This window comes from Pungitius pungitius, chromosome 3 (genome assembly GCF_949316345.1).
Source record: "Pungitius pungitius chromosome 3, fPunPun2.1, whole genome shotgun sequence".
Taxonomy (NCBI): domain Eukaryota; kingdom Metazoa; phylum Chordata; class Actinopteri; order Perciformes; family Gasterosteidae; genus Pungitius; species Pungitius pungitius.
The window spans coordinates 25,082,875-25,095,580 of record NC_084902.1 but is presented as its reverse complement, the minus strand read 5'-3'; the positions used below and the strand labels follow the sequence as shown (position 1 = coordinate 25,095,580).

General features: G+C 43.6%; 1 protein-coding gene across 3 annotated transcripts in view; it reads left to right on the top strand.

Annotated features, from left to right (window-relative positions):
- LOC119209352 (interleukin-1 receptor accessory protein-like 1) overlaps positions 1-12,706 on the top strand; it is a 214,298-nt gene that overhangs the window by 177,884 nt on the left and 23,708 nt on the right. The window lies entirely within an intron of this gene.

The following is a 12,706-nucleotide window of genomic DNA, read 5'->3' as shown; positions in this document are numbered from 1 at the left end:
TGCATTTGCACCTAGTAGAAGTCTGCAAACCTTTTAACAATCATCCCTCGCTTTGTTTCTATTTATCCAAGAGTTAATTGTCTAATAGCGTCTGGAATTTATGCCAACAACATCAGTGGGGGAGACGTTGCCTATCCGATAAGCAATTTTTATTCTTTTTTGTTGCGGCCCATTATGCTCCAGCTGTGCTAGCTGAAGTTACAGAAACCGCATTCATTCATTACCTGCTTCATTAGTTCCGTCCCTCACATTGTGGCACCTTTCTGTTTCTATTCTCTATTTCTCTATCACATCACATTTAAAAAAAACTTTGACCAAAGAATACAGGCAAAAGACCGGTTGTTTTATATGTGATGGTCCTCAGGGGCTTCAGGTCAGAATAGGAGCGTAAATAACTAAATCTGGAACATGTTTGATCGTAAAACATAACTAAACATTTTTTTATCAATCTCTTTTAAAGTAAATAATACAAGGATAATTGGTATCTCCTGTATATTAACATAACTAAAAGTGTGAATCCAACATCCAGTTTTTTTACATTTCATTTTGATCTGCTGGAATCCAGCTTGTCGCATCTTATACACTCACAGCATGCAGAAGCTAACGGAGGTTGACACAAAAAATAAGAGACTCATCACAGCGGGAGATATCCTCCCTGCAACGGCTGCTATTTCAAATCCAGCTGGAGACCTCTTTCAGTGCTTGAACGGTTGTTTTTTGTCCATCACAAAAAAATAAACACAGCTTAATACATTGTTAATATGCAAGAATTTCTTATATTCACAAAAAGGGCCTTGAAAATGGGTTTAGATGAAGTGTTAGATATTGAAGTGTTTACCTCCCTTTGCTATTCCAACGGAATCCAATACAGAAATCCTACTTGTTGAATGTTTTTTTCAGAATGTCAAAGATGCCACCCTGCAGAGAATTATAAAGACAGATGCGTTGGCGAGACGCGTGCAATTGTGAACGAAGCCTCACAAACACGCGTCATCCGAGCTGTCGGGGGGTCCTTGTGAAGTCGGGCTGAAACACGGTCGCTGCAGGCCCATTCTGCTCTTGGCACGCCAGTTGCCAAGACGCCAGTTGCCATTTTCCACTTTGCAAATAACTTACACAAGTTTTTTTCAATTTTGACTCCGTATCTAAAGAGCTCCATATGAACTTTTGTAATGTCTGAGAATAGAGGATACCCTGATCCACCTAAAACGTTCGTCTATCCTCTTCACTGTTTGCCCTCCTTCCATCTGCACTTACTCACACTGACTCCATCTCGAGATCAGAACCCAAAGCCGCTGTTGATTGAAACTCAGCGATGCCATAAGCCTCCTCTTCCTCCCACCTTCTCTCCCACTTGTCCTGGCACACATCCTCAACAGTGTCCCGGCAGTCTCCTGGCTTCCATCATATTAAGACGCGGGGAGTGAGGGCTTTGTAGAATATGCAATGTGGCTGTTTATCCCCTGGTCTAATGAGACTTAAGGAGGCAGGAGGGATATCTGCTTATCTTCTGCGTCGGAAACGGCAATAAGACGCTGCACACATACTCTGTCTGCAGCTAATGATTCAATGCACTCCGCCTTTGACTCGCTTTGCTTAGAATGAAACAAATTCCATTTCAAGGGCCCCAGAAAGATACAATACTTTGTAATTAAGCTCCAGCATGCATCTCTACCCAGTACTATTGACTTTCCTACAAAGTGATGTCTAAGCAAATCAGCAGAGCCCGAATACTATTCCAAAAAACATTCTCGCCAGGTTACGCCGCTGGAAGCATTTATTCCAACCTTCGTGTGTCGACCCCGATGCTTCACAACGAGCAGTGAGGGTGATGTCGTCAGTGCTCTTCTCTTCACATTCGCCATCAGTCACCTCTTTGTCCTTTACATACTAAACAGCAGAGGGCCTGTGGGCCTGGACAGAGCCTGCGAGTGTGAGAGGGAGATACACAGCGTGTGCTTAGGTGCATGTATAGCAGATAGCCGGAGGGATGCTTTGATGTGTCGGTGCATCCCATGGGGGGCCATGGGTTGGTACAGATACGGTTTGTAGCCACACATGCAAACACACGCATAGGGACGATGCTCTGTGGAGTAGAAACGAAGCAAGGAGACTACAGAACGACCTCACAATGACCGACGGTTGAGGATTTGTGAAAAAAACGAATCTCTGTTTGTGACCATTGAACTCGTTCACGGGGGACAAGCGAGTGACCGTATGGGGAAAGTGGACTATCAGGATGTCTTAAATAACAACGGGGACATTTTTTAACTTCCTCCCTGTGCATCTCTGCACCACTGAGCTTGTGTGTAAAAAAAAAAAAAAAGAACAAGCGAGACGTAGCCTCATCATATTAAGGCAACCAGCAGCAAATTGAACATCCAGGCTAATAAAAGCGACAGGGAAACTGCTGCCAGCAGATTTCCTCTAAATCTTCCCAGTAATTCCCCATGAGCTGTGGCATTACCGCCTCACTACCCGACCTCCGATTAACCCTAACCCCTGGCCGCCCTGCTACGCGGCTCAGACCTCCACCATGCTGGTTTAGCCTCTCGATTCCAATGCTTGTTCATTGTCCTTTTCATGTCTTCAATGCACTGTACAGTATTGGGTTGTTGGCAGGCTTGCTTCTAAAGAATTATACTATTGAGAAGTTTTAATATTTTGCTTTACTTCCCTAATATATCAATATATACATTTACACGCCAAACTATTTCACAAAAAATCTTTCCCTGATTGGGATCCTGAAATTAGGCCCTGAAAGCAATCAGCCACTGGAGCAGTGGCTCCTGCAAGAGGTGACTCATTTTCTCCATTTCCAAAAATTACCACAGAAGAGCCACTAGAGTACCCACTTGCTTTCCTCCTGTGCTCCGACTCCATCTCGTTCTCCACTCCACTCCCGCGACCTTCGGGGTCACGCGGCCGCGCTTGACTTCTGAAGGTCTGCACCTACTGTCCTGCCCCACTCCAAGCCAATAAGGAACTCACAAAACAGCACCTTCGGTCTGTTGGTCCCGGCACTGATTCTACGTATCCCAGGTCTCAGTGCGGGAAGAAACTCAACGACACTCGTCACCAAACGGCAACTGATATCAAAGGTTCTGTATCAGACTGTTTTAGGGAGTTTAATCAGTGTTGTATGGATTATTTTCTCTCCATCTTTCTCTCCCCCTCCCTGTCTCTCTATACCTAGTCCTATCGATCTTTTGCCTTAACGCTCTCGCTCTCCTGCTCTTTGGTCCTCATTCTTTGGAGCAAATTGTCTTTTTATCGGCCCAGCTGGCTCTGGGAAATGCAACGCAGTTCAACCTTTGGGTCAAACTAAAATGTCCTGGAAACAAATGAATCATTTGCCATAAAATGTACTGACTTTACTTACTTTACTGATCCCTTCTGACCTCTTTCACTCACTTCATTTACTACTAAAAGCAGGTCAGAGGTTTTGTTTTTGTTTTCTTGGGAAATGATTGACAATAACATTTAGACCCTTTATTAGGGTCCTCGCTACGACTAGTCGTAGAGGAACCTATTGTATTAAAAGTTTTAAATACTATAAAATGTAGGCATATGTGCTATGAGTGCAAAAGTACAATATACAATAAATATAAACTAAGTAAAAATATATAGTTAAATATAGAAACTTCGTCCATCCTGTTGTTTGGGAAAGGTGAAATCTGGATTGATATGATATGGTCCTCTAGTGACTAATTCAGTTCCCACTATGCCAGACATCGTTGGTCAGTCAGCAGGATCAATGGGTTCTCCCCCCACGGACTCGTGGATAGCAGAACCTGTTGTAGTGTCTGCAGGCTGTAGTGCAGAATCAGGGCGGGTTGTGTCTGTTGCTCCTTCACCTGAAGACAAATACATACAATTGTTCATCTATTAATACAGATACATTATGGCAATAGGCAATACAATGACTGAATTTTTCTCTCATGAGTCATAATACGACAGGCAGTAAATACATATAAATCATTTTTTCTTTTTAACAAGATCAGTGGTGTTTAATAGAGTAAACAAAAAAAGTATAATAAAGATCATTAAAGAGTAAATAGACTTACCTGCTGCATGCTCTGTGTTTCACTGGCTGCTGTGCTAGGTGTGATCCTACATGTCTCTTCCCCTGCAGCTGTATTTAAGCACAGACAATAACCAGATCAATGAAGTTCTTTAAAATGATGAAGCGATTGAGAATGGGGTTTAAAGTCAATTACAATGAATGGAAGTGTAAGGTCATATTTTGAGTGTATTGAACTATTACAGATGATTATAGCTTTATTAATATGCATTTATAGACTGGTACTTATTCTACTAAAACTATTACTACCACCAATAACTGTAATAAAAACTTGAGGTGGACCGGGGGGGGGGATCAGCTGAGCTTTCTTTAGGAAGTTTCTGGAGTGCATCTGGACATTTTAAAATATAAAATAATATTAGCATTCCATAACACCACATTACACATTCATTCACATGTATCTACTATTTACATTACCATAAATACAATCCAGACAGCTGCTTTTCTTCGTCCCTTTGCACCAGAGAGTTTGGACCTGATTTGGCAGAACTGGCAGATTTTTAACTTCCAAATGACTTGGCCTGCCCTCACCAAAATTATAGCATGTGTGAACATTGAAGCCCTGAACACACCCTAATTTTTGCCTAATTTTTGAAGAATAGGGTGCTCTGTAATTAATGGTTGAAAATCGGCCTTTTTGGCCTGTTTTTGGCCTATTGATGATTTCTTACAGTTGTAAAAGACCGAACTCCATCCAGGGATTAAACCCGATCTAATGGTATATTTCTATTTTGTAGACAAGTTATTGAAAAACTTTTTTATTGAAACTTCAATAAAACCAAATCAGAACCATTTGTTGTATATTTGACCCATGTCCTGATGGACGCAACAAATCTACATAATATAACATTAATATAAGGTTTCCTCAGTTGTAAAAATGTATTTGATTATATCTTGAGTTTCAATTCCTGTGACCACAAAGATGAAAATAAATGGTACAATGAACAATTGCTTTTTTTACTGCCAGGGTTGGAACTTAATTACTTTATTATTAACTACATTATTAAGATGAACATAGTTTTAGAATGATCTCTGCAGCACTGTTAGTGTGAAAAAAAACAGGCGGTGAATATACGGTATTAAAGCGAGTAAGGAATGATTTAGCCTCTCGGGTCATCAGGAATGCAAATGCAGTGGCGTAGTTGTTTACCTGCAGAGAGAGAGAGAGGAGTAGGCTAAAGGGGGAGCAACAGGCAACATTGACTAAAAGGCAAGCCCAGGGAAAGAAAGTGAATGGGTGGTGTAATTTGATCAGTGCATGCTGGGAACTCATCGGTATGCTGCTAGTGCACGTAGCCCGCCTCCCTGTGCTACACACACCCACACGAGCTGCACAAGGATGCAGGACGGGATGGACAAATAACAGACCAACGCCATCATGTAAACCCTCATTCACTCTTCTTGTCAATGGCCTGCACACAAACAGGCACACACACAAACAATCACACTTTTGTCACGCTGACCACAATTTTAGAAATCATCAGTTGTTTTGATTGTAAATCCTGCTATACAGTATTTGTGAAATTCTATTCAAGACGGCATTGCTTTAACCATGCAGTTACATGGGCCATGGAGTTAGTGAGTTAATTTGCCCCCCCCGCTGTTGCATTCAGGGAACGGCGCATGACTGACAGATCACTCTTAAATTTATGCACACACCGTGATGTCGCCCTCTTTAAAATGTTCTCCGACATAAGGTCATAATTTACCTTGCCTCCGGTTACTTCCTCTTCTCCCTCACTCCTACCTCTTGATAGAATTGCTTGTAATTTATTGTATTGTTTTTAATTAAATGGATGGCAAGGGAGCTTAAGTGGCTGGCAGTTCCAAGATGTGCCGTTTCTTATCTGAATTTTGAATTCAGCGCACACTTACTCTAAGGCGGGACTATAAAGCTGAATAGGTCCAAAACTGCTGCGCTGTCTGTAAGAGGGATTGATCAGTTAGACTAATGTCACCTTTGGAAAAAAAGAAGCAACGGCTGGGTCTTGGTAGATTCAAACTCCGTAGTGTTGGAGAAACCACAGATTCTGGCTGCTTGTTTTCTTCTCAGAAGGATCAAAGAGGAAGCAGCTTTCGATTACACAGAGGTCGCCCCGAACCTTAAATCTAATGAGGTCGCATCGGACTCAATGCAGCAATTTGCATTGTGTCTCTTGATACGTCATTCAGTGACAAACCTTTTCCACACATATTGACGTATGAAACCTGGCAGGAGTACGGGCGGGTCACCGCCGTGAAAGTAACTTGGCAAGGATTTGTGGATGGGAACGAGCGAGTGCATGTGATTATCCTCAGTGCAAGCTGAGATGTTCGTCCGAATACAGTCAGAGGGGAAGCTACGGATTCCCAGGGTTTATTCTGTACCACCGGCGTTAAACATCAAGTCATTACCCCAAGGATTATACGCTGTTTACCAGATGACCATCTGATATCCAATGATAGCAACCCCACGACCTGCCTGACCTTCCTAACCAAAATATTTTACTTTGAAAATCCACCATTCAGCCATGTCTGACTCATGTGAGGGAAATTCCCATTGCCTTCTTTGTGCAGATGTTTCCTATCATGGCTACATTTTTTTCTTCCCCAGCCAAATGGTTACAAGCAGGGTTGTCACAAGTAATGGCCCTCGATGCCCTCCATGAACATGTGAACATGAATTTATTTACCTCCATATGTTCATGCAAATTGGACGGACAGAAGCCTAGTTAATACGAATCACTCCAATTTACATGCCTGTGCACAAGACTCATTCACACACACACACACACACACACACACACACACGCACACAATGGCTGAGATTTTGTCGTTTTTATCAGCGAACGTGGCGGCGAGGGAGATATCACAATGACGCTGTGTAGCTGACGCCTGCTCTCACCAGAGCTTTAACCTTTCCCTCAGCGTCGTTCCTGCAGAGTCTCTCTTTGCTCGGGGCCGCTCTGTCACACAGTCATATTGTTTGTCCCGGGACCTGATTTGTCAGTCATTATAGATACCTGTTTATGCACAAAGCACTCCAGAGACCCGCCGCGAGGCACGAGAGGGAAGGACGAGTTGGAAGACAAAGGAGAGGAGAGGGAGAGAGGAATGGTGTTTTGCCACGTGACAGCTGGATATACTGAAATGAATGTTTGACAATATAGCCAGCTCGGTGTAGATAACACTTTATCGTTCAAATATGTCAAGAAGCAATTTGTCAGTCTACAAAAAAGGAAATGACACATTTTGTATGTTATTTATCATTTCTAAAGCAAACCTGTCCAACATAGTATTAAAGAATAAACAATGAAGAAGTGTTCAAAATGAGTTCAAAAACGTTTCCATTTGCAAATAGAATCCTATTCACTTTTTACATCTCCGATAATAGTTTAAACTTTTTTTCTCCACCAACTGATGTACTCCGTTGCCCTTTGGTGTACATTTCACATTGCACATAACCATAAGATAACATAGGATATTCACGTGGCTTCAATCGATACTTTGCAGCCGCACACCGACTTGGCTTGAAGGCAAAGCCGACACTTTATTGGCTGTCTGGAACACACGATATCATCATCTCAAGCAAAATGTGAAGAAGCATCTGCGTCTCATATTCACATGTATTTTTGAGAGAACATCTCGGTACATCCTTTCCTACCACTCCATGTTAAACCCTGTTCTTTACCTTTCCCCATCTAGAAATGTGATGCAATACTCGCTGTGCTGCTAGATTTGAAGTGATAAGTTACCGCAGCTTTTCCTCCTGCCTTTTTAAACCTCTTCCACTCAGGCCCCTTCGTTAAGTTGCCCTCCGGACTTCCTTTAGCAGTCATCTCGCGTGTGCTGCAGATATCCAACACCGCACCTCCTGAAACGCGAGGGGGGGGGGAGGGAGTGGGGGGTGGCAGCGCCTACGGTCCCAACCGCTCCGCTGTGTCCTGTTTTCATTACACAGGCTCCCCAGGAGAGGATACGGATACAGCAGCGCTCCCGTGCTCGCCACTCACCACCCTTTCGCCATCTCTCTCTCTCTCTCTCACTGAGCACAGCTGTTTTGATTTTGGCTGGTGAATTTGCTGAATTTAGGGAGTATATTCTTTTTGACCATTGGTTTAAGAGACACAGGCCTTTCCGCTACAATAAGGTGCTTCCAATCAACCCTAACACCTAACCCTGTTAACCGCCTTAGGACGTTGGACAGGGACGAGTATCCCTCGTCTTTCTTTCCCTGATTGTGCTTATCAAAATGTACCATTAGCAAAAACAGCATCTGCTTCAAAGTTGACTTTTTTGCAATTGCAATCATTATCTGATGCTTTTCTGAACGTGGTATAACCTTGTTGACTCCAGTCATCGTGGCATTTGTCTAATGCATTGTAACGTACCCTCTAAGTGTTTCATTAATGTCTAATGAGCTTTTCATTAGGAGAATTCAAGTGTGACTTCACCATGCAAGACTATAAGCAATACCAGGTTTTGCTTTGGTAATGATCCTTCTCTGGATCGTGCGGCAGCATCAGGCCCTGCTTATGTACTAAAGAGCATTGTTATTATGCGAACACCAATGCAAAGAGTGGGCGTTGATCTTTGGAAATGTCATGCTCTGTTCCACAAGGCTCAAATTGGACTTGTTATTTACCCGACTTGTTTTCCATCCCTACCGCCCCGTAATATTCAACAATACCTACTTATTGAAATTAAAGACCCTGCTTGTCCTCGGCAAAACCAACGCGGAGCAGAGGCTATTGTAATTTCACGACACATCACTGAGCCGCTCCCATTATGATTGCCACGTGTTAACATGCCTATAAAAGTCAGAGGAGCGTTTTACAATTTGCATTGTGTCTCTTGATATCTGCTTTACCTGCAATAATTAGGTGGAACAGTGGCACCAGTACGTCTACTTAGCAGTAATGAGGTGCGATGCCAAGTATGAATAACCGGAGACTGACCATACGTGAGCTAAATTTATATTAAACACAGCTCAGTGGCGGGCTGCCTGTGACTGTAGAGGTCTGTCATAAACAAAGTGAACGCTGAACAGAGACAATTAAGGCCCCACATCTGGCAACACGGATGCAAGTGTGCAGCCAGCCACTGGAATTACAGGGCTCCATCACTCGTATAACCCCTCGCTGCCCGCATGTGGTGCAAGGTCGGAAGGAAAAGCCAATGGTCACTTGCATTCAAAGCTTGTAAAAGTGGTGTGAAGAACGTCTTCACGCTGCCCAAATGCCTTCCCTCCAGATCAGGCGCTCCACTTTGCTGCTGATCACAAGTTACAGGGCAAACTTGGAGAGCTTTTATGCAGACTAAATAAAGAGTGAATATCATTTTGGCGGGTTAAAGGTAGAAAAGAGTTTTCGGTCAAGTTACAGAAACGTCATTCTGTAATTTTGGGTAGAGGTTTCGGGTGTGCTTTAAAAGTACATGGTGGTTTTTTGTGCTTCAAAGCAAATGGCCTTTTTTGGATTGAAAAAAATGATTAATTTCCACCTCAATAAATTCTGAAGTATATACACATGGTGACAATGGAAATGAAATTCCTCAGTTAGTTGCCTTCAAGAGAGTTGTAGAGCCTTCCTTCTGTGGAAGGAAGCACATCCTCTTTTCAAAAGATGTAGTCCCGATATAGGCCTCCATTCCGATCAATCCAAAGAAAACTTAGAGAGAAAACTCAAACTATCGAGCAGAACATCAGTACTTTAAAGGTCAGCCGTTGTGCAGCACTACTTCTCCTTAGAATGCCAGCTTGTAGACTTTCTCCCGTCTTACCGAACACACAGGAAGATATTTGTTGTTTCCCCACTTGCTGTTGAGATTGCAAATGACCTTTCCAGGAAAAAAAAGAATAAAGGAGCCTCAGAAAAAGCTTGGTCTCTTCCCTCTCTGAAGTGTTATTCTTGCTAGCTAAAGGGCTTAATTTATTCAAGGTTGTTAAGCGCAGAAGGGGGAAAAAAGAAAGGCTTCTCTATTGATAGTTTGTATCAGAATGGAAAGCGCTGGTAGATTAACTCGACGTGGATGATGCTCCCTCCGCATGTGGAAGCTACTGATCTGTGATCTGCGTCATCTTCAGCACACGAGGGCCGTACAGGTTCACATTCACTCCGTGTTGGGAGTGTTTACTTTCTCCATACAACTGATCTGCTCTCCCATGTGTGTGATTCCTCCGTCTCACTCGCATCCACACAGACACACGTGTGTGTCCCCCCCCCCCCCCCCTCCCCCCCGCCTCTCTCCCTCCTGGGGCATTTCATGGGTTTTGAGTCTGTCTGCTCAGCCACGGGAATCGTCACTGATGTCTCCGTCCTGCGACCACGGCGGCTGAGGGAGACGAAGGGCGATAAGAAAGAGGAGACAATCGCATTAAGACTTCATTTACCCCCCTGTCCAAGACCAGCGGTTGGGATTTGGCATGCTAAAATCCGTGCACTCAAATCCGTGCCCTCAAATCCCCGCGCGGTGCATCTCCCAAACTGAGCACGCCGCGCAGTAAAGCCGGCACAAACGATTGTGCGCCGCCATTAAGGGGACAACGTGCCGCCATGCGTGGGAAGAGGCCCTCGGAATAAGTCTTGGAGAACGGCGCGGCTGGGGTCGGCGCAGCGATGGAGCTGTCAATGCGACAACACTACATGCTGTTCAGATCCACGTGTGAAGCCTCTTGATATCAAAGGTGGCACACACTAAAGGATCCATGTTCCCTTTTGTTGCAACCTACACCCGTCAAAGAGGTGGGTTTGGTCAAGGATTTTCTCTGTTTTTGTTGTTGTTGCTTCATGTGCTCCCGCTGCACACCGGCCCTCCTGCTTTGCAGCACCACAGAGGCCCCTTGTGGACATGAGATGTATAGCTGTGTGTGTGTGTGTGTGTGTGTGTGGTCCAGGAAAGATCCCAGCTTCCAGAAAAACACATTTAATGTATCCCTCTTTCTCACCCACACACACAACCCCATGATTCTGGACTGTGTACGATATTTTGGTTGAGCCGTGAAATGCAAAGCCGTCCTTGAACTGGGGGCCCTTTTTGATTCTCTGAACCAACTTATCACTGTTAAAGCTTTTGCTATCATCTGAGGCTGTACAACACTAGAGGGCCAAATTAGAGCAGGCCTCGGTAAAATAAAATCCCTATTATCTTTGAACTAGCAAGTACCCAATTATCCGCCACAGTTATCTCCCATCTCACGGACGTCTGATTCCTCGCCACAGGGCAATGAGCAAAGGATGCTAATGAAGAGATGCTGAATCACCTTTTCGCCGTCCTGGACGCACGCCTGTCGGAGCCTCCTCAATCGGCGGCGGCTTTTTTTTTTTTTTTTTATAGATCAGAGTCATTCTCGGACATTGATGATGTGGCTCTTTTTCTCTACCCCCTTCCTCTCACCGCTCCCAGTGAGGACACACACTGTCGGCAGCATATGTGTGATAAGTGGGAAAGAAGAACGAGAGGTCGACAGGAGAAAAGGGGGTTTCATCTGCCTCCAGTCAGATCAGATGTGTGTTCAAAATGAGCCGAGCAGCCTCCAGCTGTGGAGGCCTTTCTGTACATCGCACTGCCTGCTAGTACAGAAAATTGACCCCAAATGTCTTGGTAACAGATTTCTCTCTTTTGTCATTTTTTTTACTGCCTCAACACTATTACTGCCTCACAAGTACATTTCAAATGCTCCCACCAATCAACATTTCAGGACATTTCACTTATTTACAATGTTCAATTGTATAATAATTAAGTATTTTGGCATCACAGACAATTAATTTAAACTTTAAAGCTGCACTAATCAATTTGTCCAAATGCCAAATGTGAAAGGGTTTTGGGTGCAGTGATGGGTGAAAGAATGTCTTCTGTCTTTTTGTTGGTTATTTTTACATATATAGTACATTTTACTGATAATACTGGCATACTTTTACCAACCTTTTGTGTTTTGTGTCCTGCACAGGCTATTCCTCTGCAGAGCTGGTCGGCTCCGCTTGTGATGCAGAAGCTCTTTGGAGTCTAAACAAATTGAAAATGAAAGCTAGGTTAGAGCAATATAAACGAAGGTAGACTTAATCGTGTAGAGTGTAACGAGGTCACTGGTTGTATAAGTCCCTGCTTCTGTGTCAAAATGGGAGAAATTAGTATTAGTAGTTTCCTGTCCTATCTGAATTCATTAATAGTGCAAATCATGGTCCTTAAAAGCTGCGCCGCACTACTACTACACAAACTACAATGATTGAAGGGGACTGCTGAGGAGTATAAGAGCTTTTATGGAGATACACCAGAGCTGTAATGATTGTGTTTAAGAGGCCGTCTGGGAATTTTAAATAAGTCCAGATGGTTTAAGATGGCACCTCTAGAGACAGAGGGACGGTTTAGGAATTGATGAACTGACAGGAAGCGCACAATGGTCTAGGTGTTTGTGGCTGATGCTCATTGATGTAGAATCAAATATAAGCAGCACCATCAAACGCTGCTGCTGTGTGTTGCCCTTTAGAACCACTTAGCACCTTTTTGGGGTAATAAAGAATGGTTTTAATGTTGGTAGTCATCTGGTGGCTGGAGATGATGTTTAATCATTTAAGGTTTTCCCTGCTGCTATTTCATGAGCGCTTTTGGAAGGAAGTAGCAGCACTCTGAACCAAATGCTTTGCA